The 9,559-nt window shown below is 37.8% G+C and overlaps 1 protein-coding gene across 4 annotated transcripts in view; it reads left to right on the top strand.

Moving 5' to 3' along the window:
• The first annotated feature begins 455 nt into the window (after positions 1 to 455).
• Positions 456 to 9,559, top strand: part of LOC106600629 (nuclear receptor coactivator 6) — a 31,312-nt gene continuing 22,208 nt past the window's right edge. For 3 of the 4 annotated variants that reach the window (XM_014192130.3, XM_014192129.3, XM_014192127.3), the window contains exon 1: positions 456 to 574. The gene's annotated coding sequence lies outside the window, so the exon portion shown is untranslated. Of the gene's footprint in view, positions 575 to 8,664; positions 8,724 to 9,559 lie in introns of all 4 variants that reach the window. The other variant, XM_014192128.3, reaches the window with a different exon arrangement.

The raw sequence follows: 9,559 nt of genomic DNA, 5'->3' as shown, positions 1-9,559 counted from the left end.
AAATAACAAAATAATTGATTGATCACTAGATAAACAAATGCATGTTTTTTTTATTATTTTTTATTAACAAATATCAACAAACAGAATAGGAATAGTCGCATGCAAACGAGCATACATACAAACTATTTACATTGCCAGGAATCCTAAACAAACAAATCATATTCATTAATAATACAACAAGTTTTAATTGCCTTTTTGTTTTTCATTTTAGTTAAACCAGTGCCATATTGTTTAAATTCATTTATAAAGTGAAAAAAGTTAGGTTTTGAATTAGACCATTTGCATTTGTTAATTTGAAATGTACCTAGTATTATTAGCAGTTGAATTAAATATTCTACATCTTTATCTATGTCTGAAATAAATCATTATATCAAAACCATTAAATTGTTTCCCATGCAAGGCGGTCGGCTACGTTTCATCACACCCCCTCATCTGATTGGTCGAGTAGGCGGCCATCTGACTTTGTGGCTGTGGTAACTAGAGACGCCCTTTTTGCCACGGCTCCCCGATTCATGTTGTTTTCTTAGCTAGCAGGCGTTGCATTGTTGTACTTGCTCCCAAATGGATCTATCTGGTAAGGATTTCGTTGTTTTCTATGTTGTTTGTTTTGAACATTTGTCTTAAGCAGTTGTATGTAGTTAGCTAACCAGCAACATAACGTTAGCTGGAACGAAGATCATGAAATAGATAGTTACGTTAACGTAGTTAGCTAACCGGTACATAATGAATCAATGTACTAGTAGCTTGCAGCTAGGTAATAAATCCTAAAAGCGAACTGCTGGATTTAGCTAGCCAGCAGGCCCAGTTAACTGTGTCGTGATCTAGTTATTCTAATTGTATTGCGCCGTGTAATGACAGTTTATCACCAATTGGTGTTTTGGTGATCTCTTAATATTCAACTGCAAGGTTCTTAGCTTGTTTGCTCGGTATTATGCAAGCTTGTCAATGTCTTATTCGATTGCCAGTTAGCGAAGGCCTTGTAATCGTTCTCCTTAGTTAGCCGATCGAATAAATTATTGAATCTCTTTTGCCAGATACTAGTTAGAGTTGGCTAAATCTAATGTAGCAGTACGAATCGTCTGTTTAGTTATTGCTATAGCATGTACCGTTAGCTAGCTAACTATGGTGTTCACTAACGTTAGCCCGTTGGTGTTTGTTTATAACTCATCAACAGTTAACCAAGCTAACGCTAGCTAGCTACCTCTACCTGTCATGATGTTCATGATTGTGATAACAAGCAACTTTGTGTTGGACGCTGGACCTTGTAATAAGCAATATGGAACCACATTATAAATACTGCTTGAAACAGTTACAACGCCCGTGACAACGGCAGTATTATACATTGAACTACAATGTTGTTAGACTATACTTCGGACACCAAAAGCATCATTGCGCAAAATAGTATGCAGCATCATCTGGATATGTATGCAACAAAAGTTCAACATTCACCTTCTGCTACCATTTCTGTCAAGCCGTTTTCGCATACAGTTTGTATTCACCACACCGAACGCACTGCATATGCAACGCTGCAAGGCAAACGCAGCGTTTAATTGGATATGAATGTAATGCTGGTGTACCAAAATGCAATGACCCTGTCGGTGTGATCGAAGTAAGCACCGGGGCACCGACTACCTTTTCCCCAACGTCTTATTCCCAGCTCACTGTTCTGCGTCGTTGTTGCTGTCAATAAGACCTGCCCACGTTGACCTCGTAGGTTTCTTCATGTAACTAATTATTAACATGGTTCCGACTACTTTGTGAGTAAGCTCATTGTTCACCTGGGTACACATTCTGGTGAACCGCATTTGTAGCGACGGCTGGCGCATAGCAATCAAACGTTAAACATTTTCTGGTCATGGTTAACCATATTTGTTTTCAAAAAAGGGTGTGAAGCCTAAACATAACCGTGTTCCAGCCCTCTTTTTCAAGATGTGGCCGATTTTAAACATTTTATAATTAAGAAATAACCGAATAGCCAACGATGTGTTTTTTTTCTTGTTAATTTGATATGCGTCGAAATCTGTTCATTCATAGGCATCGAATTGAGCGAATGCTGAGCAGGTTCAATGAGTTTCAAATCAAATGGATAGGTCGAGCTCATTGATTTGTGGAGCTGAAGCAGTTGCTACCTCAGATCATGAGCCTAGCAAGTGTCACAAATTAGTTATGTAGTACCCACAGAAGGCCACAGGGCGGAGCAAGAGAGCTAGCTGTGTTTTGCCTTAAAAAACCTGAACCCACGCATAAAGTATATTAGCCTTACCCATAGTTTTCAGCTATTTTAGCCCGAACCCCTAATTTTAGGGTTAGGATTATACAATAGGGATAACCTACAACACGTATGGAAAATATTTTATTAATAATATTATGTTAGTAAATACCATTATAGTACTAAATAGCATTTCAGTTGTTATTTAAAAAAAATCAAAACCTATGTAAGCCTTTTGCTGTTTATTGTTATTAGTTATTTTTGGATATTTATTATTGCAAAGCAGAACACTTGATAAACAAGCCACATTTGTTTTATTTTTTAAATGTGGTTTGAATTGGGTGTGACCTAGTAACCACTATGTGAAAGTCCAGAAATTGGTGTAGGGCAGGGTTGAGACTGATCTCGGGAACTACTAAGAAAAATACAATTTATTTCTCAGCTGCCTCACCAATGTCTGTAGGCTATGAGCAGCAATATGATTGAGATAAAATAGCATGCAACTAAAAATTATATGTCCCATGATTTTCTAAAATGGTCACCCATTGCTTTACAGTTAGCTACTTGTGCGAGAAGGCAGAGCGTCTCGAAGCTGGTTGATGAATTTGACAATCATATGAAATTTCATTTATGGTGTTATGCTGCCATCTATTGGACTTCAGCAATTGCAAAAAAAGAGATTATATCATGCAACCCGAAGCCCCTCCCTTGCGCAAGAAGGCAGTGGTTGCTGTCAGCAAGAGATTGAATTGGCTACTTGCGTGAGAAGGCAGAGCTGCTCAATGCCTTTACCTCGCTTTGGCATCAAACCTAGTCGAATAAACCATAAACGCTATCAGCAATGACGTTCATTCACGGACGGTCCAGATTAAAACCTCTCTGGGATATGTGAGACGCTATCGTCCCACCTCAACAACAGCCAGTGAAATTGCAGGGCGCCAAAATTAAAATTCCTCAAACATACAAGTATTATACACCATTTTAAAGCTTAACTTCTTGTTAATCCAGCCACAGTGTCTGATTTCAAAAAGGCTTTACGGCGAAAGCATACCATATGATTATGTTAGGTCAGCGACCTAGTCACAAAAAAACATACAGCCATTTTCCAGCCAAAGAGAGGAGTCACAAAAAGCAGAAATAGAGATAAAATGAATCACTAACCTTTGATGATCAGATGGCACTCATAGGACTTCATGTTACACAATACATGTATGTTTTGTTCGATAAAGTTCATATTTATATCAAAAAATGTCGGTTTACATTGGCGCGTTATGTTCAGTAATGTTTTGCCTTAAAAACATCCAGTTTTTTTGCAGGGAGCCACATCAATTAACAGAAATACTCATCATAAACGTTGATATAAGATACAAGTGTTTTACATAGAATTAAAGATACACTTCTCCTTAATACAACTGCTTTGTCAGATTTCAAAAAAGCTTTACGGCAAAAGCACACCATGCGATAATCTGAGTACAGCGCTCAGGCACCAAAACAAGCCATACAGATACCCGCCATGTTGGAGTCAACAAAAGTCAGAAATAGCATTATAAATATTCACTTACCTTTGATGATCTTGATCGGAATGCACTCCCAGGAATCCCAGTTCCACAATAAATGGTCTTTGTTTGGGAACACACATACCAAAGCATGCAACAGGCAGACCAATACAATGGTTGAAAGATTGGTGGCCATCTGGCAAATTTGAGGCCTTTTGAGCCTGACAACAAGCCATCCTCAACAAGGTTTGAAGGTGACAGTGAAGATGAGGCCTCAGTCTGATGTTCAAGAGGTGGACATTGAGGAGGTCCAGGGAGAAGACATGGAAGTCTGAGAGGAAGACAACCAAAGCTTTAGTCTAGAAACTATCATTTTACAGATGTATGTTGAAAACGTTTTTGGGAGATGTGATGGATCATTGGGGATAATTTAATATTCCCTTTTGTTGTTCAGTGAAATCATCCCATGTGAAGAGTCAACTCATTTAATTAAAGTTAATTTAGTAACTAAATTGTTTTTTTAAATTTCTATTGGAAGGATTTAATAATTAGCAATTATGTCTACTTATGATAAGGTAAAAGGTTTATGTTTCTGTCTCCATATGATATGGTAAATATTTCCACTGCAAAAAACATCTGCATTTAAATGGTATTAATTTGAATATATTTCCATTAATTCCCATATATTCCTGTTAATTCCCACGGAAAGTTTCCACCTCTGAATATTCCCCAAAATGTGCAACCCTAGGGGCGGGTGCAGGTATGTCGCCTAATATTTGTTTTATGTACTCTATACTTGAAGCCTCGAAGCATGCATTGCCTGATGCACACTGCTGGGTGCACCCTGGCACATTTGGAACGAGCATCATATCAGCAGTTGTACCATTTGCGTACCATCAGTGGTCCACTGGTACAGATTGGAACAGCTCTACCCCGGCCGAAGGACGATGCTACCGCTAAACATGTAGTTAAGGAAACAAATCTGTCACATGAAAACGATGGTGTCGTTTTGTTTTAGGACTAATAGATTATTTCTGAGGCACTCACAACCCAGTCACACACTTTATAGCAGTGACCGGCTTCATCTTAATTGTCACGGCAAGGGTAGGCTTTTTTTGTTTCATTACATGAGTTAGTTAAATAAAGGTACAACATTTTTTTTGAACCTCTTGAGGACCCCTTCGAGATACAATCCCGGTAACGGGATTGGTTGGACAACAACCAGTGAGATAGCACGGCGCGATATTCAAAACAAAATAATCTCAAAATTAAAATTCAAGTATTATACGGAATTTTAAAGATACTCTACTCGTTAATCCAATCACATTGTCCGATTTCAAAAAGGCTTTACGGTGAAAGCAAAACATTAGATTATTTTAGCATAGCACCTCAGCAAAAAAAAAAGCAATTTTCCAAGCACGATAGCCATCACAAAACCAGATATACAGCTAAAATTAAGCACTAACCTTTGACAATCTTCATCACATGACACTCCTAGGACATCATGTTAGACAATACATGCATTTTTTGTTCAATCAAGTTTATATTTATATCCAAAAACCTAATTTTTACATTGGCGCGTGACGTTCAGAAAATGTTTTCTCCCCATAACTCCCGGTGAATAGGCACATTTAATTTACAGAAGAACTCATAAACGTTGACAAAATGTATAACAATTATTTAAAGAATTAGAGATAATCTACTCCTTTATGCAACCACTTTGTCAGATTTCAAAATAACGTTACGGAAAAAGCACATTGTTCAATATTCTGAGTACAGAACTTAGCCTTCAATGCTAAGCTATATAGTTAGCCTACAACCAAGACGTCGACAAATCTCTAACAATATGTTGGAAATATTTACTTACCTTTGCTGATCTTCGGCGGAATGCACTCGGATGGGCACCCACTTCCACAAGAAATGTTCATTTGTTCTGCAAAGTCCATAATTTATGTCCAAATACGTCTGTTTTGTTGACCCATCCAGAACACTTTACAATGCCATGTGGCGTGGACGCAAATCCATAGACGAAATGTTCAAAGTTCCATTACCGTTTGTAGAAACACGTCAAACGATGTTTACAATGAATCCTTTAGGGTATTTTTTTACGTAAAATTGCGATCATTTTACAACCGGTATTCATCCCAGAAGAAAAATAAAAAAATGACGAAGTCACGTGCACGCGCATCATAAGACACCTCTCCTCAGACTGGCCAATGATTGACTGAGCCATAATTATCTGCCCGGTAACAGCTGACGGTTGAAACCAGTTCCTAAAGATTGTTGACAGCCAATGGAAGAGTTAGGAGGTGCAAAGGTAATTCCTATGTCACTAGTTTTAAGGGATTCAAAACAAAAACAAAATTTCTAATTTCTCCCACTTCCTGATTAAATTTTTCTCAGGTTTTTTGCCTGCCATATGAGTTCTGTTATACTCACAGACACCATTCAAACAGTTTTAGAAACTTCAGAGTGTTTTCTATCCAAATCTACTAATAATATGCATATTCTATTTTCTGGGCAAGAGTAGTAACCTGTTTAAATTGGGTACGTTTTTCATCCGGCCGTGACAATACTGCCCCCTAGCCCCAACGGGTTTTAATAAATAAATGGTATTCGGTTTATTTCTGTTGTTTTCTTTGCATTTATTTTTTGAGCTGCCTCAGATTTTTTATTTTACCTAATGTTGATTTGAGGTTTTATTGTGCTATCCGGTGTTCATGTTCCTTGTTGTTTTCCAAATAAATACACCAAATCTCTTTGTTCATGTGATGCCATTCACTTGAATATGAGAACTGATGCAACACTTTCAACATATGAAATGTTCACAACATTGTTTATTGGCTTGTACTGTGTATTTTTCAAACATTAAGATCAAATTCCCTCATTGGGGCGGCAGGGTAGCCTAGTGGTTAGAGCGTTGGACTAGCAATCGAAAGTTCAAATCCCCGAGCTGACAGGGTACAAATCTGTCGTTCTTCCCCTGAACAAGGCAGTTAACCCACTGTTCCTAGGCCGTCATTGAAAATAAGAATTTGTTCTTAACTGACCTGCCTAGTTAAATTTAAAAAAAATATATTGTGATGCCATTCACTTGAATAAGAGCATTGGTGCAACTTCTGACAGGTCTGTCTAAGACACTGTAAGCCTATGTTATTGCTATCAGTGCAATGCTTCCCAACACGTGCCAGTTTACAACACAAGCATGCTACATACGTTTCCCAACCCACCCACAATATAATTTCTGAAATCCTCCTAACCATGAAAATGAATAAATATGCCAGTATATGTCAGGTTAGACAGAGGGCTGGATAAGAATGAATGAGGCGCCCTGACTATATGTGACTTGATGTGCCAGCCCATCAATAAAGTGCATACTGCAAAATAGCTAATTGACAAGAGAAAGTCCAGCCTTTTCTGTGTCATTGAACCCATCTACAATATCTGGTATTATGTTTGACCTGAACTGTGATAGAATCTCATAATTTTTTTTATCTACGCTCGCTCTGTCACCCATTTAAGTTTGTTATTTTTGTAAATATGTGTGATCGCATAAAAACTCAGTTTTACCACTGACAACGTCCTGTACCAATTCTACAATGGTGTCAAATGTGCATTGCGCAGAACTAGATGCCTGTTGTCTTAAACATAAATGAAGCCTAGAGCTGTCTTTAAAACAACAACCTGTTGTTCCGTATTTATGACCCAGCTTTACTGGTCCCGTCAGTGGTGAGCGTAACCTCGTTTTCATGCATTATCCTATCTTGAATTTGCTGCAATGACACCTGTCTTGCCTCCAGTGTAATATTTGTACTTGTCAACATGTCGGTAGCCTATAAATGTGCATCTCTGCCATGTTTTGTACTACGCAATCTATTATTTCAGGTGCTTTGTTACTACTGACCCCTAATGCACAGGTCAGCTCCATCACTCCATCACGTCTGCCTAGTGTTGTCACTAAACACACGACCATCCACTAATGTAGAAAGGCCCCTACCTCTTTCTTCTCTGTTTTGTTGGGATTGCCAGAATTGTTTAAATCCTTCATTTTATCTGGCAATTATTTTTCCTTTCTCTTCTTACACCTAAGTTTATTAAAATTGCTCTCTTTTCCACGCTTAAGGTTTTCAATTTTTACTTGCAGCTCCTCTATTTCTCTCTTAACTGTAAATTAACCTGCTCTAGTCTGTGGTTCTCTCCTTCCTGCTCCGTGATTTTAGTTTGAAATAAATCTGTTGTAACATCTTTCCGCTTACTGCGTTTGTTTGAATTGCGCAAGGTCTCTGGCGCGCTCTGATATTTATTTGAAAGGGAGCTGATAACTTTCTTTGACTGTTGTAGCCCGTGCTCCTTTTCATCATATTGAATCTGAAGTCTAGACGTTTTAGTTTTTAGTATTTACATTTCTGCATCTAGATCTTCTTGGCTCTCTTTTGTTTGATGACAAACTGTGAACTCCTTGTTTAACCCAATAACAATTTAATTTGCATTTCATTTGTATCCAGGTAGAAAACTGCTCTTCTGACATGTCATTTGTGGTGCTATGCAGTCATCTATTGGAATGATTTAGTAATTGCAGTTCATAAATTTTTTTTAAACAATCTGATCAGACCATCAAAGTTTCTATACCTAAGGTCACTGAATAAAGTGTATATCCTTACTGAAGTAATACTTACTCAGAATTGTTAAATATAAAACATTTGCCAGTTCATTTGATCACTTACAACCATAAAATAAACATTTACAGCATTACAATTAATCTGATGGGCCATACGTATATACAAAAAACACCATAGATTGTTAATTATTTAAGAAACATTTTTTTAAATGGGTAACATTATATGCCAAAGTATCACCCCCTTAACATATAAACACAGACACTGGACACAGAAAATGTGCTTTTTTAAAAATAAATCTGGTAGCTCTTGAAATCACTTTTGCTTTGCTGATATTTCACAGATGCCTAGTTCAAACCACAACATTTCTAACAGAAAAAGGCAAATGGTAGCAGATAAATGGTAAGCTGGTTAAATAAAAGACTGCTCTTAGAACTTTCAGACTGCCATTGTTTTGGGGACATGTCTGTCTATTTCACCAAGTATCTCAGAATGTACACTACCGGTCAAAAGTTTTAGAACACCTACTCATTTAATTTTTTATTTATTTTATTTTTTACTATTTTCTACATTGTAGAATAATAGTGAAGACAAACTATGAAATAACACATATGGAATCATGTAGTAACCAAAAAAGTCTTAAAGAAATCAAAATCTATTTTATATTTGAGATTCTTCAAATAGCCACCCTTGATGAGAACTTGGCACACTCTTGGCATTCTCTCAACCAGCTTCACCTGGAATGCTTTTCCAACAGTCTTGAAGGAGTATCCACATATGCTGAGCACTTGTTGGCTGCTTTTCCTTCACTCTGTGGTCCGACTCATCCCAAACCTTCTCAATTTGGTTGAGGTTGGGGGATTGTGGAGGTCAGGTCATCTGATGCAGCTCTCCATCACCCTAAAATAGCCCTTACACAGCCTGGAGGTGTGTTGGGTCATTGTCCTGTTGGAAAAACAAATGATAGTCCCAGTAAGCGCAAACCAGATGGGATGGCTACCACAGAAATCTGCAGAAATATGCCATGCTGGTTAAGTGTGCCTTGAATTCTAAATAAATCACAGACAGTGTCACCAGCAAAGCACCCCCACACCTGACCTGACCATGCTTTACGGTAGGAAATACACATGCGGAGATCATCCGTTCACCCATACGGCGGTTGGAACCAAAAATCTCCAATATGGACTCCAGACCAAAGGACAAATTTCCACCTCTCTAATGTCCATTGCTTGTGTTTC

Source organism: Salmo salar, chromosome 03, assembly GCF_965601325.2.
Source record: "Salmo salar chromosome 03, fSalSal1, whole genome shotgun sequence".
Lineage (NCBI taxonomy): Eukaryota > Metazoa > Chordata > Actinopteri > Salmoniformes > Salmonidae > Salmo > Salmo salar.
Note: the sequence above shows the minus strand (reverse complement) of the source record. Positions and strands in the feature narration are given on the sequence as shown.